The 27,716-nt window shown below is 46.0% G+C and overlaps 11 non-coding genes and 1 pseudogene across 11 annotated transcripts; 11 read left to right on the forward strand and 1 right to left on the reverse strand.

Moving 5' to 3' along the window:
* Positions 1-27,716, reverse strand: part of LOC140411382 (NACHT, LRR and PYD domains-containing protein 3-like) — a 219,801-nt pseudogene that overhangs the window by 85,270 nt on the left and 106,815 nt on the right.
* Positions 1,997-2,070, forward strand: trnai-aau (transfer RNA isoleucine (anticodon AAU)). The gene has a single exon. It is a non-coding gene; the product is annotated as a tRNA-Ile (tRNA).
* On the forward strand, positions 4,179-4,252 carry trnai-aau (transfer RNA isoleucine (anticodon AAU)). Its single transcript has one exon. It is a non-coding gene; the product is annotated as a tRNA-Ile (tRNA).
* Positions 6,370-6,443, forward strand: trnai-aau (transfer RNA isoleucine (anticodon AAU)). Its single transcript has one exon. It is a non-coding gene; the product is annotated as a tRNA-Ile (tRNA).
* On the forward strand, positions 8,560-8,633 carry trnai-aau (transfer RNA isoleucine (anticodon AAU)). Its single transcript has one exon. It is a non-coding gene; the product is annotated as a tRNA-Ile (tRNA).
* trnai-aau (transfer RNA isoleucine (anticodon AAU)) lies at positions 10,749-10,822 on the forward strand. Its single transcript has one exon. It is a non-coding gene; the product is annotated as a tRNA-Ile (tRNA).
* Positions 12,938-13,011, forward strand: trnai-aau (transfer RNA isoleucine (anticodon AAU)). Its single transcript has one exon. It is a non-coding gene; the product is annotated as a tRNA-Ile (tRNA).
* On the forward strand, positions 15,127-15,200 carry trnai-aau (transfer RNA isoleucine (anticodon AAU)). The gene has a single exon. It is a non-coding gene; the product is annotated as a tRNA-Ile (tRNA).
* trnai-aau (transfer RNA isoleucine (anticodon AAU)) lies at positions 17,316-17,389 on the forward strand. Its single transcript has one exon. It is a non-coding gene; the product is annotated as a tRNA-Ile (tRNA).
* Positions 19,505-19,578, forward strand: trnai-aau (transfer RNA isoleucine (anticodon AAU)). The gene has a single exon. It is a non-coding gene; the product is annotated as a tRNA-Ile (tRNA).
* trnai-aau (transfer RNA isoleucine (anticodon AAU)) lies at positions 24,940-25,013 on the forward strand. The gene has a single exon. It is a non-coding gene; the product is annotated as a tRNA-Ile (tRNA).
* On the forward strand, positions 27,129-27,201 carry trnai-aau (transfer RNA isoleucine (anticodon AAU)). Its single transcript has one exon. It is a non-coding gene; the product is annotated as a tRNA-Ile (tRNA).

The raw sequence follows: 27,716 nt of genomic DNA on the forward strand, positions 1-27,716 counted from the left end.
GCCACTTTTTCTGAGAAACTATCGTTCTTTTACAGTTCTGTGTCACAAATGTGTCCAACGTCTCCTAATCAATAGCGAACTCCTGCAGATGACAATTCACGTCGCTCTGAACTGTGTTTTACGTCTCCTTCATTGCAATGTTTCAGGCTAATCTGCTCCAGGCAGCGTTGCTAAAGCCAGGGCACCATGTCATACCAGCCTACCTTGTAATTGCGGTATTGATGAGTTCAGCAACGCTGTGCAGGAATTACTAACCTCTTGCCAGTAATTTGGCTCAAATGCTGCCACCTTCAACAATCCGATTGCTTAACATGCAGTCGTTTGCTGGCTACGCCAAATACATTTGATGCTTCGAAATGTCTTTTTCAAAAAGCTGCACTACCCATTTATAATGTGGTGCTAATTACACTGATGTGGATATGCCGGCGTTGGACTGGGGTGAGCACAGAAAGAAGTCTTACAACACCAGGTTAAAGTCCAACAGGTTTGTTCCGATGTCACTAGCTTTCGGTGCGCTGCTCCTTCCTCAGGTAATTACACTGAAACACGTCTGGAACGATCAAAATACCTTAAGGCGAGAAGTATACTTGTTTGCTAATCTATTGAGAGGCGACGCATGATCTCCCGGTTAATGTTCTTAGCTTGTAAATCCTCGAACCATTTACCCCAATTTAAAATTCAGCTGGCTCATCATCATTTCGTGCTGAAGCAGCGGCCGTCCATTCGGACTAATGTGAGCGCCTGTCCTGCAATTGCAAATAATTTGCATGATGTTGAGATGCTGGCGCTGGATACAGAAAGAAGTGTGATAGCAACATGAAGTGTGACAGCAACAGGTTTATTTGAAATCACAAGCTTTGGCAGCGCCGTCCCTTCATCAGTTGAAGAGATGAAGGACCACTTTACCTGATGAAGGGACAGCGCTGCCAAAGATTACGATTTCAAATCAACCTGTTAGACTTTAATATGGTGTTGTGAGACTTATTACTGAATAATCCGCACGCACTTTATTTCGGCACGGTTACATTTCGATTGAATTTTGAATTCACAGGGTCAGCTGCTTTTACTCTTTCAATGAAGAAACCCGACCAAAGGCTTTGGCGGACAAGTACTGGAAATGTGAGCCGTAGCACATCCCGTGCTAGAATAATAATAATCTTTACTGTCACAAGTAGGCGTACATTAACACTGCCAATAAGTTACTGTGAAATTTCGATCATAAAGATGAAGACATGAGAAATTTGATGAGGAGAAAGTTTGCAGATTGGGCGATGCTCCAGGCACAATGTGTTCAACAATGTCGAAGCCAGCGTAAGTGTTGGTGAGAAGTTTGTCAGTTGGAAACATGCAGAAAGTTCTAGGGGAAAGCAGATCCTTACGGCTTGCTGGCAACCGAAAGGGTGGAATTTACAAAAGGCAAATTCGCGCGATCCAGCTTGTTCGCGATCAGTCAGGAAAGAATACTCAATTCTCCATTCACGACTGGACTAAATTTGGAATCGCCATGGTCAAACGAGGTGATCATACGTACATGGCCGGTTAACTCAATGGTTCGAGCGTGGTGCTAATTGACGCCAAGGTCGTTTGATCCTCGTACGAGTCAACAAAACAACTCCGTCACGAAATGATCTGCTTGCCTCGTCTGTTTGCAGGCAACCTGCCCAGTGTTACTGGCGCGGCATTATTACTGACCTGAGGCAGCGCAGAGTCCCTTTTATCTGCTTGACTCCTCTTGGATAATATCTGCCACTTTTTCATTCTTTCACATTTCGGCGCCACAAACGTGTCGGTAACATGCTTCCAAAGTTTCCTAGTCTCCAGCGATGACAATGCACGTCGTTCTGAACAATGTCTTACCTCCTATTAATGCAATTTCCAAGCAAATCTGCTCCAGGCAACGTTGGAAATCGCCCCGCAACATGTCAGACGAGCCCACCATTCAGGACTGGAGTGAATTTGGAAACGGCATGGTCACTCCAGCCAGTGATGCATACATGGCCGGTTAGCTCAGATGGTTAGAGCGTGGTGCTAATAACGCCAAGCTCGCGGGTTCGATCCCCGTACTGGCCAACGAAGTAATCACATCGTGATCTAATGTCCACTTCTGCGGCTAGTTGGAGCGGTATTTTGACTCTGCTGGGGCAGCGCAGAGTCCCCTTTAACTGCTTGGCGCTTCTTGGACAGTATCTGCCACTTTTTCTGAGAAACTGTCGTTCTTTTACAGTTCTGTGTCACAAATGTGTCCAACGTCTCCTAATCAATAGCGAAATCCTGCAGTTGACAATTCACGTCGCTCTGAACTGTGTTTTACGTCTCCTTCATTGCAATGTTTCAGGCTAATCTGCTCCAGGCAGCGTTGCTAAAGCCAGGGCACCATGTCATACCAGCCTACCTTGTAATTGCGGTATTGATGAGTTCAGCAACGCTGTGCAGGAATTACTAACCTCTTGCCAGTAATTTGGCTCAAATGCTGCCACCTTCAACAATCCGATTGCTTAACATGCAGTCGTTTGCTGGCTACGCCAAATACATTTGATGCTTCGAAATGTCTTTCTCAAAAAGCTGCACTACCCATTTATAATGTGGTGCTAATTACACTGATGTGGATATGCCGCCGTTGGACTGGGGTGAGCACAGAAAGAAGTCTTACAACACCAGGTTAAAGTCCAACAGGTTTGTTCCGATGTCACTAGCTTTCGGTGCGCTGCTCCTTCCTCAGGTAATTACACTGAAACACGTCTGGAACGATCAAAATACCTTAAGGCGAGAAGTATACTTGTTTGCTAATCTATTGAGAGGCGACGCATGATCTCCCGGTTAATGTTCTTAGCTTGTAAATCCTCGAACCAATTACCCCAATTTAAAATTCAGCTGGCTCATCATCATTTCGTGCTGAAGCAGCGGCCGTCCATTCGGACTAATGTGAGCGCCTGTCCTGCAATTGCAAATAATTTGCATGATGTTGAGATGCTGGCGCTGGATACAGAAAGAAGTGTGACAGCAACATGAAGTGTGACAGCAACAGGTTTATTTGAAATCACAAGCTTTGGCAGCGCCGTCCCTTCATCAGTTGAAGAGATGAAGGACCACTTTACCTGATGAAGGGACAGCGCTGCCAAAGATTACGATTTCAAATCAACCTGTTGGACTTTAATATGGTGTTGTGAGACTTATTACTGAATAATCCGCACGCACTTTATTTCGGCACGGTTACATTTCGATTGAATTTTGAATTCACAGGGTCAGCTGCTTTTACTCTTTCAATGAAGAAACCCGACCAAAGGCTTTGGCGGACAAGTACTGGAAATGTGAGCCGTAGCACATCCCGTGCTAGAATAATAATAATCTTTACTGTCACAAGTAGGCGTACATTAACACTGCCAATAAGTTACTGTGAAATTTCGATCATAAAGATGAAGACATGAGAAATTTGATGAGGAGAAAGTTTGCAGATTGGGCGATGCTCCAGGCACAATGTGTTCAACAATGTCGAAGCCAGCGTAAGTGTTGGTGAGAAGTTTGTCAGTTGGAAACATGCAGAAAGTTCTCGGGGAAAGCAAATCCTTACGGCTTGCTGGCAACCTAAAGGGTGGAATTTACCAAAAGGCAAATTCGCGCGATCCAGCTTGTTCGCGATCAGTCAGGAAAGAATACTCAATTCTCCATTCACGACTGGACTAAATTTGGAATCGCCATGGTCACACGAGGTGATCATACGTACATGGCCGGTTAACTCAATGGTTCGAGCGTGGTGCTAATTGACGCCAAGGTCGTTTGATCCTCGTACGAGTCAACAAAACAACTCCGTCACGAAATGATCTGCTTGCCTCGTCTGTTTGCAGGCAACCTGCCCAGTGTTACTGGCGCGGCATTATTACTGACCTGAGGCAGCGCAGAGTCCCTTTTATCTGCTTGACTCCTCTTGGATAATATCTGCCACTTTTTCATTCTTTTACATTTCGGCGCCACAAACGTGTCGGTAACATGCTTCCAAAGTTTCCTAGTCTACAGCGATGACAACTCACATGGCTCTGAACAATGTCTTACCTCCAATTACTGCAATTTCCAGGCAAATCTGCTCCAGGCAACGTTGGAAATAGCACCGCAACATGTCAGGCGAGCCCACCATTCAGGACGGAAGTGAATTTGGAAACGGCATGGTCACTCCAGCCAATGATGGCCGGTTAGCTCAGATGGTTATAGCGTGGTGCTAATAACGCCAAGATCGCGGGTTCGATCCCCGTACTGGCCAACGAAGTAATCACATCGTGATCTAATGTTCACTTCTACGGCTAGTTGGAGCGGTATTTTGACTCTGCTGGGGCAGCGCAGAGTCCCCTTTAACTGCTTGGCGCCTCTTGGATCAGTATCTGCCACTTTTTCTGAGAAACTGTCCTTCTTTTACAGTTCTGTGTCACAAATGTGTCCAACGTCTCCTAATCAATAGCGAACTCCTGCAGATGACAATTCACGTCGCTCTGAACTGTGTTTTACGTCTCCTTCATTGCAATGTTTCAGGCTAATCTGCTCCAGGCAGTGTTGCTAAAGCCAGGGCACCATGTCATCCCAGCCTACCTTGTAATTGCGGTATTGATGAGTTCAGCAACGCTGTGCAGGAATTACTAACCTCTTGCCAGTAATTTGGCTCAAATGCTGCCACCTTCAACAATCCGATTGCTTAACATGCAGTCGTTTGCTGGCTACGCCAAATACATTTAATGCTTCGAAATGTCTTTTTCAAAAAGCTGCACTACCCATTTATAATGTGGTGCTAATTACACTGATGTGGATATGCCGGCGTTGGACTGGGGTGAGCACAGAAAGAAGTCTTACAACACCAGGTTAAAGTCCAACAGGTTTGTTCCGATGTCACTAGCTTTCGGTGCGCTGCTCCTTCCTCAGGTAATTACACTGAAACACGTCTGGAACGATCAAAATACCTTAAGGCGAGAAGTATACTTGTTTGCTAATCTATTGAGAGGCGACGCATGATCTCCCGGTTAATGTTCTTAGCTTGTAAATCCCCGAACCATTTACCCCAATTTAAAATTCAGCTGGCTCATCATCATTTCGTGCTGAAGCAGCGGCCGTCCATTCGGACCAATGTGAGCGCCTGTCCTGCAATTGCAAATAATTTGCATGATGTTGAGATGCTGGCGCTGGATACAGAAAGAAGTGTGACAGCAACATGAAGTGTGACAGCAACAGGTTTATTTGAAATCACGAGCTTTGGCAGCGCCGTCCCTTCATCAGTTGAAGAGATGAAGGACCACTTTACCTGATGAAGGGACAGCGTTGCCAAAGCTTACGATTTCAAATCAACCTGTTGGACTTTAATATGGTGTTGTGGGACTTATTACTGAATAATTCGCACGCACTTTATTTCGGCACGGTTACATTTCGACTGAATTTTGAATTCACAGGGTCAGCTGCTTTTACTCTTTCAATGAAGAAACCCGACCAAAGGCTTTGGCAGACAAGTACTGGAAATGTGAGCCGTAGCACATCCCGTGCTAGAATAATAATAATCTTTACTGTCACAAGTAGGCGTACATTAACACTGCCAATAAGTTACTGTGAAATTTCGATCCTAAAGATGAAGACATGAGAAATTTGATGAGGAGAAAGTTTGCAGATTGGGCGATGCTCCAGGCACAATGTGTTCAACAATGTCGAAGCCAGCGTAAGTGTTGGTGAGAAGTTTCTCAGTTGGAAACATGCAGAAAGTTCTCGGGGAAAGCAAATCCTTACGGCTTGCTGGCAACCTAAAGGGTGGAATTTACCAAAAGGCAAATTCGCGCGATCCAGCTTGTTCGCGATCAGTCAGGAAAGAATACTCAATACTCCATTCACGACTGGACTAAATTTGGAATCGCCATGGTCACACGAGGTGATCATACGTACATGGCCGGTTAACTCAATGGTTCGAGTGTGGTGCTAATTGACGCCAAGGTCGTTTGATCCTCGTACGAGTCAACAAAACAACTCCGTCACGAAATGATCTGCTTGCCTCGTCTGTTTGCAGGCAACCTGCCCAGTGTTACTGGCGCGGCATTATTACTGACCTGAGGCAGCGCAGAGTCCCTTTTATCTGCTTGACTCCTCTTGGATAATATCTGCCACTTTTTCATTGTTTCACATTTCGGCGCCACAAACGTGTCGGTAACATGCTTCCAAAGTTTCCTAGTCTACAGCGATGACAATGCACGTCGTTCTGAACAATGTCTTACCTCCAATTACTGCAATTTCCAAGCAAATCTGCTCCAGGCAACGTTGGAAATAGCCCCGCAACATGTCAGACGAGCCCACCATTCAGGACTGGAGTGAATTTGGAAACGGCATGGTCACTCCAGCCAATGATGCATACATGGCCGGTTAGCTCAGATGGTTAGAGCGTGGTGCTAATGACGCCAAGGTCGCGGTTTCGATCCCCGTACTGGCCAACGAAGTAATCACATCGTGATCTAATGTCCACTTCTGCGACTAGTTGGAGCGGTATTTTGACTCTGCTGGGGCAGCGCAGAGTCCCCTTTAACTGCTTGGCGCCTCTTGGACAGTATCTGCCACTTTTTCTGAGAAACTGTCCTTCTTTTACAGTTCTGTGTCACAAATGGGTCCAACGTCTCCTAATCAATAGCGAACTCCTGCAGATGACAATTCACGTCGCTCTGAACTGTGTTTTACGTCTCCTTCATTGCAATGTTTCAGGCTAATCTGCTCCAGGCAGTGTTGCTAAAGCCAGGGCACCATGTCATCCAAGCCTACCTTGTAATTGCGGTATTGATGAGTTCAGCAACGCTGTGCAGGAATTACTAACCTCTTGCCAGTAATTTGGCTCAAATGCTGCCACCTTCAACAATCCGATTGCTTAACATGCAGTCGTTTGCTGGCTACGCCAAATACATTTGATGCTTCGAAATGTCTTTTTCAAAAAGCTGCACTACCCATTTATAATGTGGTGCTAATTACACTGATGTGGATATGCCGGCGTTGGACTGGGGTGAGCACAGAAAGAAGTCTTACAACACCAGGTTAAAGTCCAACAGGTTTGTTCCGATGTCACTAGCTTTCGGTGCGCTGCTCCTTCCTCAGGTAATTACACTGAAACACGTCTGGAACGATCAAAATACCTTAAGGCGAGAAGTATACTTGTTTTCTAATCTATTGAGAGGCGACGCATGATCTCCCGGTTAATGTTCTTAGCTTGTAAATCCCCGAACCATTTACCCCAATTTAAAATTCAGCTGGCTCATCATCATTTCGTGCTGAAGCAGCGGCCGTCCATTCGGACTAATGTGAGCGCCTGTCCTGCAATTGCAAATAATTTGCATGATGTTGAGATGCTGGCGCTGGATACAGAAAGAAGTGTGACAGCAACATGAAGTGTGACAGCAACAGGTTTATTTGAAATCACAAGCTTTGGCAGCGCCGTCCCTTCATCAGTTGAAGAGATGAAGGACCACTTTACCTGATGAAGGGACAGCGCTGCCAAAGCTTACGATTTGAAATCAACCTGTTGGACTTTAATATGGTGTTGTGAGACTTATTACTGAATAATCCGCACGCACTTTATTTCGGCACGGTTACATTTCGACTGAATTTTGAATTCACAGGGTCAGCTGCTTTTACTCTTTCAATGAAGGAACCCGACCAAAGGCTTTGGCAGACAAGTACTGGAAATGTGAGCCGTAGCACATCCCGTGCTAGAATAATAATAATATTTACTGTCACAAGTAGGCGTACATTAACACTGCCAATAAGTTACTGTGAAATTTCGATCATAAAGATGAAGACATGAGAAATTTGATGAGGAGAAAGTTTGCAGATTGGGCGATGCTCCAGGCACAATGTGTTCAACAATGTCGAAGCCAGCGTAAGTCTTGGTGAGAAGTTTCTCAGTTGGAAACATGCAGAAAGTTCTCGGGGAAAGCAAATCCTTACGGCTTGCTGGCAACCTAAAGGGTGGAATTTACCAAAAGGCAAATTCGCGCGATCCAGCTTGTTCGCGATCAGTCAGGAAAGAATACTCAATACTCCATTCACGACTGGACTAAATTTGGAATCGCCATGGTCACACGAGGTGATCATACGTACATGGCCGGTTAACTCAATGGTTCGAGTGTGGTGCTAATTGACGCCAAGGTCGTTTGATCCTCGTACGAGTCAACAAAACAACTCCGTCACGAAATGATCTGCTTGCCTCGTCTGTTTGCAGGCAACCTGCCCAGTGTTACTGGCGCGGCATTATTACTGACCTGAGGCAGCGCAGAGTCCCTTTTATCTGCTTGACTCCTCTTGGATAATATCTGCCACTTTTTCATTCTTTCACATTTCGGCGCCACAAACGTGTCGGTAACATGCTTCCAAAGTTTCCTAGTCTCCAGCGATGACAATGCACGTCGTTCTGAACAATGTCTTACCTCCTATTACTGCAATTTCCAAGCAAATCTGCTCCAGGCAACGTTGGAAATCGCCCCGCAACATGTCAGACGAGCCCACCATTCAGGACTGGAGTGAATTTCGAAACGGCATGGTCACTCCAGCCAGTGATGCATACATGGCCGGTTAGCTCAGATGGTTAGAGCGTGGTGCTAATAACGCCAAGCTCGCGGGTTCGATTCCCGTACTGGCCAACGAAGTAATCACATCGTGATCTAATGTCCACTTCTGCGGCTAGTTGGAGCGGTATTTTGACTCTGCTGGGGCAGCGCAGAGTCCCCTTTAACTGCTTGGCGCCTCTTGGACAGTATCTGCCACTTTTTCTGAGAAACTGTCGTTCTTTTACAGTTCTGTGTCACAAATGTGTCCAACGTCTCCTAATCAATAGCGAACTCCTGCAGTTGACAATTCACGTCGCTCTGAACTGTGTTTTACGTCTCCTTCATTGCAATGTTTCAGGCTAATCTGCTCCAGGCAGCGTTGCTAAAGCCAGGGCACCATGTCATACCAGCCTACCTTGTAATTGCGGTATTGATGAGTTCAGCAACGCTGTGCAGGAATTACTAACCTCTTGCCAGTAATTTGGCTCAAATGCTGCCACCTTCAACAATCCGATTGCTTAACATGCAGTCGTTTGCTGGCTACGCCAAATACATTTGATGCTTCGAAATGTCTTTCTCAAAAAGCTGCACTACCCATTTATAATGTGGTGCTAATTACACTGATGTGGATATGCCGCCGTTGGACTGGGGTGAGCACAGAAAGAAGTCTTACAACACTAGGTTAAAGTCAAACAGGTTTGTTCCGATGTCACTAGCTTTCGGTGCGCTGCTCCTTCCTCAGGTAATTACACTGAAACACGTCTGGAACGATCAAAATACCTTAAGGCGAGAAGTATACTTGTTTGCTAATCTATTGAGAGGCGACGCATGATCTCCCGGTTAATGTTCTTAGCTTGTAAATCCCCGAACCATTTACCCCAATTTAAAATTCAGCTGGCTCATCATCATTTCGTGCTGAAGCAGCGGCCGTCCATTCGGACTAATGTGAGCGCCTGTCCTGCAATTGCAAATAATTTGCATGATGTTGAGATGCTGGCGCTGGATACAGAAAGAAGTGTGACAGCAACATGAAGTGTGACAGCAACAGGTTTATTTGAAATCACAAGCTTTGGCAGCGCCGTCCCTTCATCAGTTGAAGAGATGAAGGACCACTTTACCTGATGAAGGGACAGCGCTGCCAAAGCTTACGATTTGAAATCAACCTGTTGGACTTTAATATGGTGTTGTGAGACTTATTACTGAATAATCCGCACGCACTTTATTTCGGCACGGTTACATTTCGACTGAATTTTGAATTCACAGGGTCAGCTGCTTTTACTCTTTCAATGAAGGAACCCGACCAAAGGCTTTGGCAGACAAGTACTGGAAATGTGAGCCGTAGCACATCCCGTGCTAGAATAATAATAATCTTTACTGTCACAAGTAGGCGTACATTAACACTGCCAATAAGTTACTGTGAAATTTCGGTCATAAAGATGAAGACATGAGAAATTTGATGAGGAGAAAGTTTGCAAATTGGGCGATGCTCCAGGCACAATGTGTTCAACAATGTCGAAGCCAGCGTAAGTGTTGGTGAGAAGTTTGTCAGTTGGAAACATGCAGAAAGTTCTCGGGGAAAGCAAATCCTTATGGCTTGCTGGCAACCTAAAGGGTGGAATTTACAAAAGGCAAATTCGGGCGATCCAGCTTGTTCGCGATCAGTCAGGAAAGAATACTCAATTCTCCATTCACGACTGGACTAAATTTGGAATCGCCATGGTCACACGAGGTGATCATACGTACATGGCCGGTTAACTCAATGGTTCGAGCGTGGTGCTAATTGACGCCAAGGTCGTTTGATCCTCGTACGAGTCAACAAAACAACTCCGTCACGAAATGATCTGCTTGCCTCGTCTGTTTGCAGGCAACCTGCCCAGTGTTACTGGCGCGGCATTATTACTGACCTGAGGCAGCGCAGATTCCCTTTTATCTGCTTGACTCCTCTTGGATAATATCTGCCACTTTTTCATTCTTTCACATTTCGGCGCCACAAACGTGTCGGTAACATGCTTCCAATGTTTCCTAGTCCACAGCGATGACAATGCACGTCGTTCTGAACAATGTCTTACCTCCAATTACTGCAATTTCCAAGCAAATCTGCTCCAGGCAACGTTGGAAATCGCCCCGCAACATGTCAGACGAGCCCACCATTCAGGACTGGAGTGAATTTCGAAACGGCATGGTCACTCCAGCCAGTGATGCATACATGGCCGGTTAGCTCAGATGGTTAGAGCGTGGTGCTAATAACGCCAAGCTCGCGGGTTCGATTCCCGTACTGGCCAACGAAGTAATCACATCGTGATCGAATGTCCACTTCTGCGGCTAGTTGGAGCGGTATTTTGACTCTGCTGGGGCAGCGCAGAGTCCCCTTTAACTGCTTGGCGCTTCTTGGACAGTATCTGCCACTTTTTCTGAGAAACTGTCGTTCTTTTACAGTTCTGTGTCACAAATGTGTCCAACGTCTCCTAATCAATAGCGAACTCCTGCAGTTGACAATTCACGTCGCTCTGAACTGTGTTTTACGTCTCCTTCATTGCAATGTTTCAGGCTAATCTGCTCCAGGCAGCGTTGCTAAAGCCAGGGCACCATGTCATACCAGCCTACCTTGTAATTGCGGTATTGATGAGTTCAGCAACGCTGTGCAGGAATTACTAACCTCTTGCCAGTAATTTGGCTCAAATGCTGCCACCTTCAACAATCCGATTGCTTAACATGCAGTCGTTTGCTGGCTACGCCAAATACATTTGATGCTTCGAAATGTCTTTCTCAAAAAGCTGCACTACCCATTTATAATGTGGTGCTAATTACACTGATGTGGATATGCCGCCGTTGGACTGGGGTGAGCACAGAAAGAAGTCTTACAACACCAGGTTAAAGTCCAACAGGTTTGTTCCGATGTCACTAGCTTTCGGTGCGCTGCTCCTTACTCAGGTAATTACACTGAAACACGTCTGGAACGATCAAAATACCTTAAGGCGAGAAGTATACTTGTTTGCTAATCTATTGAGAGGCGACGCATGATCTCCCGGTTAATGTTCTTAGCTTGTAAATCCCCGAACCATTTACCCCAATTTAAAATTCAGCTGGCTCATCATCATTTCGTGCTGAAGCAGCGGCCGTCCATTCGGACTAATGTGAGCGCCTGTCCTGCAATTGCAAATAATTTGCATGATGTTGAGATGCTGGCGCTGGATACAGAAAGAAGTGTGACAGCAACATGAAGTGTGACAGCAACAGGTTTATTTGAAATCACAAGCTTTGGCAGCGCCGTCCCTTCATCAGTTGAAGAGATGAAGGACCACTTTACCTGATGAAGGGACAGCGCTGCCAAAGCTTACGATTTCAAATCAACCTGTTGGACTTTAATATGGTGTTGTGAGACTTATTACTGAATAATCCGCACGCACTTTATTTCGGCACGGTTACATTTCGACTGAATTTTGAATTCACAGGGTCAGCTGCTTTTACTCTTTCAATGAAGAAACCCGACCAAAGGCTTTGGCAGACAAGTACTGGAAATGTGAGCCGTAGCACATCCCGTGCTAGAATAATAATAATCTTTACTGTCACAAGTAGGCGTACATTAACACTGCCAATAAGTTACTGTGAAATTTCGGTCATAAAGATGAAGACATGAGAAATTTGATGAGGAGAAAGTTTGCAGATTGGGCGATGCTCCAGGCACAATGTGTTCAACAATGTCGAAGCCAGCGTAAGTGTTGGTGAGAAGTTTGTCAGTTGGAAACATGCAGAAAGTTCTCGGGGAAAGCAAATCCTTATGGCTTGCTGGCAACCTAAAGGGTGGAATTTACAAAAGGCAAATTCGCGCGATCCAGCTTGTTCGCGATCAGTCAGGAAAGAATACTCAATTCTCCATTCACGACTGGACTAAATTTGGAATCGCCATGGTCACACGAGGTGATCATACGTACATGGCCGGTTAACTCAATGGTTCGAGCGTGGTGCTAATTGACGCCAAGGTCGTTTGATCCTCGTACGAGTCAACAAAACAACTCCGTCACGAAATGATCTGCTTGCCTCGTCTGTTTGCAGGCAACCTGCCCAGTGTTACTGGCGCGGCATTATTACTGACCTGAGGCAGCGCAGATTCCCTTTTATCTGCTTGACTCCTCTTGGATAATGTCTGCCACTTTTTCATTCTTTCACATTTCGGCGCCACAAACGTGTCGGTAACATGCTTCCAATGTTTCCTAGTCCACAGCGATGACAATGCACGTCGTTCTGAACAATGTCTTACCTCCAATTACTGCAATTTCCAAGCAAATCTGCTCCAGGCAACGTTGGAAATCGCCCCGCAACATGTCAGACGAGCCCACCATTCAGGACTGGAGTGAATTTCGAAACGGCATGGTCACTCCAGCCAGTGATGCATACATGGCCGGTTAGCTCAGATGGTTAGAGCGTGGTGCTAATAACGCCAAGCTCGCGGGTTCGATTCCCGTACTTGCCAACGAAGTAATCACATCGTGATCTAATGTCCACTTCTGCGGCTAGTTGGAGCGGTATTTTGACTCTGCTGGGGCAGCGCAGAGTCCCCTTTAACTGCTTGGCGCTTCTTGGACAGTATCTGCCACTTTTTCTGAGAAACTGTCGTTCTTTTACAGTTCTGTGTCACAAATGTGTCCAACGTCTCCTAATCAATAGCGAACTCCTGCAGTTGACAATTCACGTCGCTCTGAACTGTGTTTTACGTCTCCTTCATTGCAATGTTTCAGGCTAATCTGCTCCAGGCAGCGTTGCTAAAGCCAGGGCACCATGTCATACCAGCCTACCTTGTAATTGCGGTATTGATGAGTTCAGCAACGCTGTGCAGGAATTACTAACCTCTTGCCAGTAATTTGGCTCAAATGCTGCCACCTTCAACAATCCGATTGCTTAACATGCAGTCGTTTGCTGGCTACGCCAAATACATTTGATGCTTCGAAATGTCTTTCTCAAAAAGCTGCACTACCCATTTATAATGTGGTGCTAATTACACTGATGTGGATATGCCGCCGTTGGACTGGGGTGAGCACAGAAAGAAGTCTTACAACACCAGGTTAAAGTCCAACAGGTTTGTTCCGATGTCACTAGCTTTCGGTGCGCTGCTCCTTCCTCAGGTAATTACACTGAAACACGTCTGGAACGATCAAAATACCTTAAGGCGAGAAGTATACTTGTTTGCTAATCTATTGAGAGGCGACGCATGATCTCCCGGTTAATGTTCTTAGCTTGTAAATCCCCGAACCATTTACCCCAATTTAAAATTCAGCTGGCTCATCATCATTTCGTGCTGAAGCAGCGGCCGTCCATTCGGACTAATGTGAGCGCCTGTCCTGCAATTGCAAATAATTTGCATGATGTTGAGATGCTGGCGCTGGATACAGAAAGAAGTGTGACAGCAACATGAAGTGTGACAGCAACAGGTTTATTTGAAATCACAAGCTTTGGCAGCGCCGTCCCTTCATCAGTTGAAGAGATGAAGGACCACTTTACCTGATGAAGGGACAGCGCTGCCAAAGCTTACGATTTCAAATCAACCTGTTGGACTTTAATATGGTGTTGTGAGACTTATTACTGAATAATCCGCACGCACTTTATTTCGGCACGGTTACATTTCGACTGAATTTTGAATTCACAGGGTCAGCTGCTTTTACTCTTTCAATGAAGAAACCCGACCAAAGGCTTTGGCAGACAAGTACTGGAAATGTGAGCCGTAGCACATCCCGTGCTAGAATAATAATAATCTTTACTGTCACAAGTAGGCGTACATTAACACTGCCAATAAGTTACTGTGAAATTTCGGTCATAAAGATGAAGACATGAGAAATTTGATGAGGAGAAAGTTTGCAGATTGGGCGATGCTCCAGGCACAATGTGTTCAACAATGTCGAAGCCAGCGTAAGTGTTGGTGAGAAGTTTGTCAGTTGGAAACATGCAGAAAGTTCTCGGGGAAAGCAAATCCTTATGGCTTGCTGGCAACCTAAAGGGTGGAATTTACAAAAGGCAAATTCGCGCGATCCAGCTTGTTCGCGATCAGTCAGGAAAGAATACTCAATTCTCCATTCACGACTGGACTAAATTTGGAATCGCCATGGTCACACGAGGTGATCATACGTACATGGCCGGTTAACTCATTGGTTCGAGCGTGGTGCTAATTGACGCCAAGGTCGTTTGATCCTCGTACGAGTCAACAAAACAACTCCGTCACGAAATGATCTGCTTGCCTCGTCTGTTTGCAGGCAACCTGCCCAGTGTTACTGGCGCGGCATTATTACTGACCTGAGGCAGCGCAGATTCCCTTTTATCTGCTTGACTCCTCTTGGATAATATCTGCCACTTTTTCATTCTTTCACATTTCGGCGCCACAAACGTGTCGGTAACATGCTTCCAATGTTTCCTAGTCCACAGCGATGACAATGCTCGTCGTTCTGAACAATGTCTTACCTCCAATTACTGCAATTTCCAAGCAAATCTGCTCCAGGCAACGTTGGAAATAGCCCCGCAACATGTCAGACGAGCCCACCATTCAGGACTGGAGTGAATTTCGAAACGGCATGGTCACTCCAGCCAGTGACGCATACATGGACGGTTAGCTCAGATGGTTAGAGCGTGGTGCTAATAACGCCAAGGTCGCGGGTTCGATCCCCGTACTGGCCAACGAAGTAATCACATCGTGATCTAATGTCCACTTCTGCGACTAGTTGGAGCGGTATTTTGACTTTGCTGGGGCAGCGCAGAGTCGCCTTTAACTGCTTGGCGCCTCTTGGACAGTATCTGCCACTTTTTCTGAGAAACTGTCGTTCTTTTACAGTTCTGTGTCACAAATGTATCCAACGTCTCCTAATCAATAGCGAACTCCTGCAGATGACAATTCACGTCGCTCTGAACTGTGTTTTACGTCTCCTTCATTGCAATGTTTCAGGCTAATCTGCTCCAGGCAGCGTTGCTAAAGCCAGGGCACCATGACATACCAGCCTACCTTGTAATTGCGGTATTGATGAGTTCAGCAACGCTGTGCAGGAATTACTAACCTCTTGCCAGTAATTTGGCTCAAATGCTGCCACCTTCAACAATCCGATTGCTTAACATGCAGTCGTTTGCTGGCTACGCCAAATACATTTGATGCTTCGAAATGTCTTTCTCAAAAAGCTGCACTACCCATTTATAATGTGGTGCTAATTACACTGATGTGGATATGCCGCCGTTGGACTGGGGTGAGCACAGAAAGAAGTCTTACAACACCAGGTTAAAGTCCAACAGGTTTGTTCCGATGTCACTAGCTTTCGGTGCGCTGCTCCTTCCTCAGGTAATTACACTGAAACACGTCTGGAACGATCAAAATACCTTAAGGCGAGAAGTATACTTGTTTGCTAATCTATTGAGAGGCGACGCATGATCTCCCGGTTAATGTTCTTAGCTTGTAAATCCCCGAACCATTTACCCCAATTTAAAATTCAGCTGGCTCATCATCATTTCGTGCTGAAGCAGCGGCCGTCCATTCGGACTAATGTGAGCGCCTGTCCTGCAATTGCAAATAATTTGCATGATGTTGAGATGCTGGCGCTGGATACAGAAAGAAGTGTGACAGCAACATGAAGTGTGACAGCAACAGGTTTATTTGAAATCACAAGCTTTGGCAGCGCCGTCCCTTCATCAGTTGAAGAGATGAAGGACCACTTTACCTGATGAAGGGACAGCGCTGCCAAAGCTTACGATTTCAAATCAACCTGTTGGACTTTAATATGGTGTTGTGAGACTTATTACTGAATAATCCGCACGCACTTTATTTCGGCACGGTTACATTTCGACTGAATTTTGAATTCACAGGGTCAGCTGCTTTTACTCTTTCAATGAAGAAACCCGACCAAAGGCTTTGGCAGACAAGTACTGGAAATGTGAGCCGTAGCACATCCCGTGCTAGAATAATAATAATCTTTACTGTCACAAGTAGGCGTACATTAACACTGCCAATAAGTTACTGTGAAATTCCGGTCATAAAGATGAAGACATGAGAAATTTGATGAGGAGAAAGTTTGCAGATTGGGCGATGCTCCAGGCACAATGTGTTCAACAATGTCGAAGCCAGCGTAAGTGTTGGTGAGAAGTTTGTCAGTTGGAAACATGCAGAAAGTTCTCGGGGAAAGCAAATCCTTATGGCTTGCTGGCAACCTAAAGGGTGGAATTTACAAAAGGCAAATTCGCGCGATCCAGCTTGTTCGCGATCAGTCAGGAAAGAATACTCAATTCTCCATTCACGACTGGACTAAATTTGGAATCGCCATGGTCACACGAGGTGATCATACGTACATGGCCGGTTAACTCAATGGTTCGAGCGTGGTGCTAATTGACGCCAAGGTCGTTTGATCCTCGTACGAGTCAACAAAACAACTCCGTCACGAAATGATCTGCTTGCCTCGTCTGTTTGCAGGCAACCTGCCCAGTGTTACTGGCGCGGCATTATTACTGACCTGAGGCAGCGCAGATTCCCTTTTATCTGCTTGACTCCTCTTGGATAATATCTGCCACTTTTTCATTCTTTCACATTTCGGCGCCACAAACGTGTCGGTAACATGCTTCCAATGTTTCCTAGTCCACAGCGATGACAATGCACGTCGTTCTGAACAATGTCTTACCTCCAATTACTGCAATTTCCAAGCAAATCTACTCCAGGCAACGTTGGAAATAGCCCCGCAACATGTCAGACGAGCCCACCATTCAGGACTGGAGTGAATTTCGAAACGGCATGGTCACTCCAGCCAGTGACGCATACATGGCCGGTTAGCTCAGATGGTTAGAGCGTGGTGCTAATAACGCCAAGGTCGCGGGTTCGATCCTCGTACTGGCCAACGAAGTAATCACATCGTGATCTAATGTCCACTTCTGCGACTAGTTGGAGCGGTATTTTGACTCTGCTGGGGCAGCGCAGAGTCCCCTTTAACTGCTTGGCGCCTCTTGGACAGTATCTGCCACTTTTTCTGAGAAACTGTCGTTCTTTTACAGTTCTGTGTCACAAATGTGTCCAACGTCTCCTAATCAATAGCGAACTCCTGCAGATGACAATTCACGTCGCTCTGAACTGTGTTTTACGTCTCCTTCATTGCAATGTTTCAGTCTAATCTGCTCCAGGCAGCGTTGCTAAAGCCAGGGCACCATGTCATCCCAGCCTACCTTGTAATTGCGGTATTGATGAGTTCAGCAACGCTGTGCAGGAATTACTAACCTCTTGCCAGTAATTTGGCTCAAATGCTGCCACCTTCAACAATCCGATTGCTTAACATGCAGTCGTTTGCTGGCTACGCCAAATACATTTGATGCTTCGAAATGTCTTTTTCAAAAAGCTGCACTACCCATTTATAATGTGGTGCTAATTACACTGATGTGGATATGCCGGCGTTGGACTGGGTTGAGCACAGAAAGAAGTCTTACAACACAAGGTTAAAGTCCAACAGGTTTGTTCCGATGTCACTAGCTTTCGGTGCGCTGCTCCTTCCTCAGGTAATTACACTGAAACACGTCTGGAACGATCAAAATACCTTAAGGCGAGAAGTATACTTGTTTGCTAATCTATTGAGAGGCGACGCATGATCTCCCGGTTAATGTTCTTAGCTTGTAAATCCCCGAACCATTTACCCCAATTTAAAATTCAGCTGGCTCATCATCATTTCGTGCTGAAGCAGCGGCCGTCCATTCGGACTAATGTGAGCGCCTGTCCTGCAATTGCAAATAATTTGCATGATGTTGAGATGCTGGCGCTGGATACAGAAAGAAGTGTGACAGCAACATGAAGTGTGACAGCAACAGGTTTATTTGATATCACAAGCTTTGGCAGCGCCGTCCCTTCATCAGTTGAAGAGATGAAGGACCACTTTACCTGATGAAGGGACAGCGCTGCCAAAGCTTACGATTTCAAATCAACCTGTTGGACTTTAATATGGTGTTGTGAGACTTATTACTGAATAATCCGCACGCACTTTATTTCGGCACGGTTACATTTCGACTGAATTTTGAATTCACAGGGTCAGCTGCTTTTACTCTTTCAATGAAGAAACCCGACCAAAGGCTTTGGCGGACAAGTACTGGAAATGTGAGCCGTAGCACATCCCGTGCTAGAATAATAATAATCTTTACTGTCACAAGTAGGCGTACATTAACACTGCCAATAAGTTACTGTGAAATTTCGATCATAAAGATGAAGACATGAGAAATTTGATGAGGAGAAAGTTTGCAGATTGGGCGATGCTCCAGGCACAATGTGTTCACCAATGTCGAAGCCAGCGTAAGTGTTGGTGAGAAGTTTGTCAGTTGGAAACATGCAGAACGTTCTAGGGGAAAGCAAATCCTGACGGCTTGCTGGCAACCGAAAGGGTGGAATTTACAAAAGGCAAATTCGCGCGATCCAGCTTGTTCGCGTTCAGTCAGGAAAGAATACTCAAATCTCCATTCACGACTGGACTAAATTTGGAATCGCCATGGTCACACGAGGTGATCATACGTACATGGCCGGTTAACTCAATGGTTCGAGCGTGGTGCTAATTGACGCCAAGGTCGTTTGAACCTCGTACGAGTCAACAAAACAACTCCGTCACGAAATGATCTGCTTGCCTCGTCTGTTTGCAGGCAACCTGCCCAGTGTTACTGGCGCGGCATTATTACTGACCTGAGGCAGCGCAGAGTCCCTTTTATCTGCTTGACTCCTCTTGGATAATATCTGCCACTTTTTCATTCTTTTACATTTCGGCGCCACAAACGTGTCGGTAACATGCTTCCAAAGTTTCCTAGTCTACAGCGATGACAACTCACATGGCTCTGAACAATGTCTTACCTCCAATTACTGCAATTTCCAGGCAAATCTGCTCCAGGCAACGTTGGAAATAGCCCCGCAACATGTCAGACGAGCCCACCATTCAGGACTGGCGTGAATTTGGAAACGGCATGGTCACTCCAGCCAATGATGCACACATGGCCGGTTAGCTCAGATGGTTAGAGCGTGGTGCTAATAACGCCAAGGCCGCGGGTTCGATCCCCGTACTCGCCAACGAAGTAATCACATCGTGATCTAATGTCCACTTCTGCGACTAGTTGGAGCGGTATGTTGACTCTGCTGGGGCAGCGCAGAGTCCCCTTTAACTGCTTGGCGCCTCTTGGACAGTATCTGCCACTTTTTCTGAGAAACTGTCGTTCTTTTACAGTTCTGTGTCACAAATGTGTCCAACGTCTCCTAATCAATAGCGAACTCCTGCAGATGACAATTCACGTCGCTCTGAACTGTGTTTTACGTCTCCTTCATTGCAATGTTTCAGGCTAATCTGCTCCAGGCAGCGTTGCTAAAGCCAGGGCACCATGTCATACCAGCCTAACTTGTAATTGCGGTATTGATGAGTTCAGCAACGCTGTGCAGGAATTACTAACCTCTTGCCAGTAATTTGGCTCAAATGCTGCCGCCTTCAACAATCCGATTGCTTAACATGCAGTCGATTGCTGGCTACGCCAAATACATTTGGTGCTTCGAAATGTCTTTTTCAAAAAGCTGCACTACCCATTTATAATGTGGTGCTAATTACACTGATGTGGATATGCCGGCGTTGGACTGGGGTGAGCACAGAAAGAAGTCTTACAACACCAGGTTAAAGTCCAACAGGTTTGTTCCGATGTCACTAGCTTTCGGTGCGCTGCTCCTTCCTCAGGTAATTACACTGAAACACGTCTGGAACGATCAAAATACCTTAAGGCGAGAAGTATACTTGTTTGCTAATCTATTGAGAGGCGACGCATGATCTCCCGGTTAATGTTCTTAGCTTGTAAATCCCCGAACCATTTACCCCAATTTAAAATTCAGCTGGCTCATCATCATTTCGTGCTGAAGCAGCGGCCGTCCATTCGGACTAATGTGAGCGCCTGTCCTGCAATTGCAAATAATTTGCATGATGTTGAGATGCTGGCGCTGGATACAGAAAGAAGTGTGACAGCAACATGAAGTGTGACAGCAACAGGTTTATTTGATATCACAAGCTTTGGCAGCGCCGTCCCTTCATCAGTTGAAGAGATGAAGGACCACTTTACCTGATGAAGGGACAGCGCTGCCAAAGCTTACGATTTCAAATCAACCTGTTGGACTTTAATATGGTGTTGTGAGACTTATTACTGAATAATCCGCACGCACTTTATTTCGGCACGGTTACATTTCGACTGAATTTTGAATTCACAGGGTCAGCTGCTTTTACTCTTTCAATGAAGAAACCCGACCAAAGGCTTTGGCGGACAAGTACTGGAAATGTGAGCCGTAGCACATCCCGTGCTAGAATAATAATAATCTTTACTGTCACAAGTAGGCGTACATTAACACTGCCAATAAGTTACTGTGAAATTTCGATCATAAAGATGAAGACATGAGAAATTTGATGAGGAGAAAGTTTGCAGATTGGGCGATGCTCCAGGCACAATGTGTTCACCAATGTCGAAGCCAGCGTAAGTGTTGGTGAGAAGTTTGTCAGTTGGAAACATGCAGAACGTTCTAGGGGAAAGCAAATCCTGACGGCTTGCTGGCAACCGAAAGGGTGGAATTTACAAAAGGCAAATTCGCGCGATCCAGCTTGTTCGCGTTCAGTCAACAAAGAATACTCAATTCTCCATTCACGACTGGACTAAATTTGGAATCGCCATGGTCACACGAGGTGATCATACGTACATGGCCGGTTAACTCAATGGTTCGAGCGTGGTGCTAATTGACGCCAAGGTCGTTTGATCCTCGTACGAGTCAACAAAACAACTCCGTCACGAAATGATCTGCTTGCCTCGTCTGTTTGCAGGCAACCTGCCCAGTGTTACTGGCGCGGCATTATTACTGACCTGAGGCAGCGCAGAGTCCCTTTTATCTGCTTGACAGGATGGAAGCTCAGAACTAGAACAAACAGAGTTGTTATCTCTGGGTTGTTGCCCGTGCCACGTGATAGTGAGATGAGGAATAGGGAGAGAGAGCATTTAAACACGTGGCTACAGGGATGGTGCAGGCGGGAGGGTTTCAGATTTTTTGGATAACTGGGGCTCTTTCTGGGGAAGGTGGGACCTCTACAGACAGGATGGTCTACATCTGAACCTGAGGGGCACAAATATCCTGGGGGGGAGATTTGTTAGTGCTGTTTGGGGGGGTTTAAACTAATGCAGCAGGGGCATGGGAACCTGGATTGTAGTTTTAGGGTAAGGGAGAATGAGAGTATAGAGGTCAGGAGCACAGATTTGACGTCGCAGGAGGGGGCCAGCGTTCAGGTAGGTGGTTTGAAGTGTGTCTACTTCAATGCCAGGAGTATACGAAACAAGGTAGGGGAACTGGCAGCGTGGGTTGGTACCTGGGACTTCGATGTTGTGGCCATTTCGGAGACATGGATAGAGCAGGGACAGGAATGGATGTTGCAGGTTCCGGGGTTTAGGTGTTTTAGTAAGCTAAGAGAAGGAGGCAAAAGAGGGGGAGGTGTGGCGCTGCTAGTCAAGAGCAGTATTACGGTGGCGGAGAGGATGCTAGATGGGGACTCTTCTTCCGAGGTAGTCTTGGCTGAAGTTAGAAACAGGAAAGGAGAGGTCACCCTGTTGGGAGTTTTTTATAGGCCTCCTAATAGTTCTAGGGATGTAGAGGAAAGGATGGCGAAGATGATTCTGGATATGAGCGAAAGTAACAGGGTAGTTATTATGGGAGATTTTAACTTTCCAAATATTGACTGGAAAATATATAGTTCGAGTACAATAGATGGGTCGTTTTTTGTACAGTGTGTGCAGGAGGGTTTCCTGAAACAATATGTTGACAGGCCAACAAGAGGCGAGGCCACGTTGGATTTGGTTTTGGGTAATGAACCAGGCCAGGTGTTGGATTTGGAGGTAGGAGAGCACTTTGGGGACAGTGACCACAATTCGGTGACGTTTACGTTAATGATGGAAAGGGATAAGTATACACCGCAGGGCAAGAGTTATAGCTGGGGGAAGGGCAATTATGATGCCAATAGACGTGACTTGGGGGGGGATAAGGTGGAGAAGTAGGCTGCAAGTGTTGGGCACACTGGATAAGTGGGGCTTGTTCAAGGATCAGCTACTGCGTGTTCTTGATAAGTATGTACAGGTCAGACAGGGAGGAAGGCGTCGAGCGAGGGAACCGTGGTTTACCAAGGAAGTGGAATCTCTTGTTAAGAGGAAGAAGAAGGCCTATGTGAAGATGAAGTGTGAAGTTTCGGTTGGGGCGATGGATAGTTACAAGGTAGCGAGGAAGGATCTAAAGAGAGAGCTAAGACGAGCAAGGAGGGGACATGAGAAGTATTTGGCAGGAAGGATCAAGGAAAACCCAAAAGCTTTCTATAGGTATGTCAGGAATAAGCGAATGACTAGGGAAAGAGTAGGACCAGTCAAGGACAGGGATGGGAAATTGTGTGTGGAGTCTGAAGAGATAGGCGAGATGCTAAATGAATATTTTTCGTCAGTATTCACTCAGGAAAAAGATAATGTTGTGGAGGAGAATGCTGAGCCCCAGGCTAATAGAATAGATGGCATTGAGGTACGTAGGGAAGAGGTGTTGGCAATTCTGGACAGGCTGAAAATAGATAAGTCCCCGGGACCTGATGGGATTTATCCTAGGATTCTATGGGAGGCCAGGGAAGAGATTGCTGGACCTTTGGCTTTGATTTTTATGTCATCATTGGCTACAGGAATAGTGCCAGAGGACTGGAGGACAGAAAATGTGGTCCCTTTGTTCAAAAAGGGGAGCAGAGACAACCCCGGCAACTATAGACCGGTGAGCCTCACGTCTGTAGTGGGTAAAGTCTTGGAGGGGATTATAAGGGACAAGATTTATAATCATCTAGATAGGAATAATATGATCAGGGATAGTCAGCATGGCTTTGTGAAGGGTAGGTCATGCCTCACAAACCTTATTGAGTTCTTTGAGAAGGTGACTGAACAGGTAGACGAGGGTAGAGCAGTTGAGGTGGTGTATATGGATTTCAGCAAAGCATTTGATAAGGTTCCCCACGGTAGGCTATTGCAAAAAATACGGAGGCTGGGGATTGAGGGTGATTTAGAGATGTGGATCAGAAATTGGCTAGCTGAAAGAAGACAGAGGGTGGTGGTTGATGGGAAATGTTCAGAATGGAGTAAAGTCACAAGTGGAGTACCACAAGGATCTGTTCTGGGGCCGTTGCTGTTTGCCATTTTTATCAATGACCTAGAGGAAGGCGCAGAAGGGTGGGTGAGTAAATTTGCAGACGGTACTAAAGTCGGTGGTGTTGTCGATAGTGTGGAAGGATGTAGCAGGTTACAGAGGGATATAGATAAGCTGCAGAGCTGGGCTGAGAGGTGGCAAATGGAGTTTAATGTAGAGAAGTGTGAGGTGATTCACTTTGGAAGGAATAACAGGAATGCGGAATATTTGGCTAATGGTAAAGTTCTTGAAAGTGTGGATGAGCAGAGGGATCAAGGTGTCCATGTACATAGATCCCTGAAAGTTGCCACCCAGGTTGATAGGGTTGTGAAGAAGGCCTATGGAGTGTTGGCCTTTATTGGTAGAGGGATTGAGTTCCGGAGTCGGGAGGTCATGTTGCAGCTGTACAGAACTCTGGTCCGGCCGCATTTGGAGTATTGCGTACAGTTCTGGTCACCGCATTATAGGAAGGACGTGGAGGCTTTGGAGCAGGTGCAGAGGAGATTTACCAGGATGTTGGCTGGTATGGAGGGAAAATCTTATGAGGAAAGGCTGATGGACTTGAGGTTGTTTTCGTTGGAGATAAGAAGGTTAAGAGGAGACTTAATAGAGGCATACAAAATGATCAGGGGGTTGGATAGGGTGGACAGTGAGCGCCTTCTCCCGCGGATGGATATGGCTGGCACGAGGGGACATAACTTTAAACTGAGGGGTAATAGATATAGGACAGAGGTCAGAGGTAGGTTCTTTACGCAAAGAGTAGTGAGGCCGTGGAATGCCCTACCTGCTACAGTAGTGAACTCGCCAACATTGAGGGCATTGAAAAGTTTATTGGATAAACATATGGATGATAATGGCATAGTGTAGGTTAGATGGCTTTTGTTTCGGTGCAACATCGTGGGCCGAAGGGCCTGTACTGCGCTGTATTGTTCTATGTTCTCTGTTCTATGACTCCTCTTGGATAATATCTGCCACTTTTTCATTCTTTTACATTTCGGCGCCACAAACGTGTCGGTAACATGCTTCCAAAGATTCCGAGTCTACAGCGATGACAATTCACGTGGTTCTGAACAATGTCTTACCTCCAATTACTGCAATTTCCAGGCAAATCTGCTCCAGGTAGCGTTGGAAATAGCCCCGCAACATGTCAGACGAGCCCACCATTCAGGACTGGAGTGAATTTGGAAACGGCATGGTCACTCCAGCCAATGCTGCATACATGGCCGGTTAGCTCAGATGGTTAGAGCGTGGTGCTAATAACGCTAAGGTCGCGGGTTCGATCCCCGTACTGGCCAACGAAGTAATCACACCGTGATCTAATGTTTACTTCTGCGGCTAGTTGGAGCGGTATTTTGACTCTGCTGGGGCAGCGCAGAGTCCCCTTTAACTGCTTGGCGCCTCTTGGACAGTATCTGCCACTTTTTCTGAGAAACTATCGTTCTTTTACAGTTCTGTGTCACAAATGTGTCCAACGTCTCCTAATCAATAGCGAACTCCTGCAGATGACAATTCACGTCGCTCTGAAGTGTGTTTTACGTCTCCTTCATTGCAATGTTTCAGGCTAATCTGCTCCAGGCAGCGTTGCTAAAGCCAGGGCACCATGTCATACCAGCCTACCTTGTAATTGCGGTATTGATGAGTTCAGCAACGCTGTGCAGGAATTACTAACCTCTTGCCAGTAATTTGGCTCAAATGCTGCCACCTTCAACAATCCGATTGCTTAACATGCAGTCGTTTGCTGGCTACGCCAAATACATTTGATGCTTCGAAATGTCTTTTTCAAAAAGCTGCACTACCCATTTATAATGTGGTGCTAATTACACTGATGTGGATATGCCGGCGTTGGACTGGGGTGAGCACAGAAAGAAGTCTTACAACACCAGGTTAAAGTCCAACAGGTTTGTTCCGATGTCACTAGCTTTCGGTGCGCTGCTCCTTCCTCAGGTAATTACACTGAAACACGTCTGGAAAGATCAAAATACCTTAAGGCGAGAAGTATACTTGTTTGCTAATCTATTGAGAGGCGACGCATGATCTCCCGGTTAATGTTCTTAGCTTGTAAATCCTCGAACCATTTACCCCAATTTAAAATTCAGCTGGCTCATCATCATTTCGTGCTGAAGCAGCGGCCGTCCATTCGGACTAATGTGAGCGCCTGTCCTGCAATTGCAAATAATTTGCATGATGTTGAGATGCTGGCGCTGGATACAGAAAGAAGTGTGACAGCAACATGAAGTGTGACAGCAACAGGTTTATTTGAAATCACAAGCTTTGGCAGCGCCGTCCCTTCATCAGTTGAAGAGATGAAGGACCACTTTACCTGATGAAGGGACAGCGCTGCCAAAGCTTACGATTTCAAATCAACCTGTTGGACTTTAATATGGTGTTGTGAGACTTATTACTGAATAATCCGCACGCACTTTATTTCGGCACGGTTACATTTCGATTGAATTTTGAATTCACAGGGTCAGCTGCTTTTACTCTTTCAATGAAGAAACCCGACCAAAGGCTTTGGCGGACAAGTACTGGAAATGTGAGCCGTAGCACATCCCGTGCTAGAATAATAATAATCTTTACTGTCACAAGTAGGCGTACATTAACACTGCCAATAAGTTACTGTGAAATTTCGATCATAAAGATGAAGACATGAGAAATTTGATGAGGAGAAAGTTTGCAGATTGGGCGATGCTCCAGGCACAATGTGTTCAACAATGTCGAAGCCAGCGTAAGTGTTGGTGAGACGTTTGTCAGTTGGAAACATGCAGAAAGTTCTAGGGGAAAGCAGATCCTTACGGCTTGCTGGCAACCGAAAGGGTGGAATTTACAAAAGGCAAATTCGCGCGATCCAGCTTGTTCGCGATCAGTCAGGAAAGAATACTCAATTCTCCATTCACGACTGGACTAAATTTGGAATCGCCATGGTCACACGAGGTGATCATACGTACATGTCCGGTTAACTCAATGGTTCGAGCGTGGTGCTAATTGACGCCAAGGTCGTTTGATCCTCGTACGAGTCAACAAAACAACTCCGTCACGAAATGATCTGCTTGCCTCGTCTGTTTGCAGGCAACCTGCCCAGTGTTACTGGCGCGGCATTATTACTGACCTGAGGCAGCGCAGAGTCCCTTTTATCTGCTTGACTCCTCTTGGATAATATCTGCCACTTTTTCATTCTTTTACATTTCGGCGCCACAAACGTGTCGGTAACATGCTTCCAAAGTTTCCTAGTCTACAGCGATGACAATGCACGTCGTTCTGAACAATGTCTTACCTCCAATTACTGCAATTTCCAGGCAAATCTGCTCCAGGCAACGTTGGAAATAGCCCCGCAACATGTCAGACGAGCCCACCATTCAGGACTGGAGTGAATTTGGAAACGGCATGGTCACTCCAGCCAATGATGCATACATGGCCGGTTAGCTCAGATGGTTAGAGCGTGGTGCTAATAATGCCAAGTCGCGGGTTCGATCCCCGTACTGGCCAACGAAGTAATCACATCGTGATCTAATGTCCACTTCTGCTACTAGTTGAAGCAGTATTTTGACTCTGCTGGGGCAGCGCAGAGTCCCCTTTAACTGCTTGGCGCCTCTTGGACAGTATCTGCCACTTTTTCTGAGAAACTGTCGTTCTTTTACAGTTCTGTGTCACAAATGTGTCCAACGTCTCCTAATCGATAGCGAACTCCTGCAGATGACAATTCACGTCGCTCTGAACTGTGTTTTACGTCTCCTTCATTGCAATGTTTCAGGCTAATCTGCTCCAGGCAGCGTTGCTAAAGCCAGGGCACCATGTCATACCAGCCTAACTTGTAATTGCGGTATTGATGAGTTCAGCAACGCTGTGCAGGAATTACTAACCTCTTGCCAGTAATTTGGCTCAAATGCTGCCACCTTCAACAATCCGATTGCTTAACATGCAGTCGTTTGCTGGCTACGCCAAATACATTTGATGCTTCGAAATGTCTTTTTCAAAAAGCTGCACTACCCATTTATAATGTG

Source organism: Scyliorhinus torazame, chromosome 4 (assembly GCF_047496885.1).
Source record: "Scyliorhinus torazame isolate Kashiwa2021f chromosome 4, sScyTor2.1, whole genome shotgun sequence".
NCBI classification, from domain to species: Eukaryota; Metazoa; Chordata; class Chondrichthyes; order Carcharhiniformes; family Scyliorhinidae; genus Scyliorhinus; species Scyliorhinus torazame.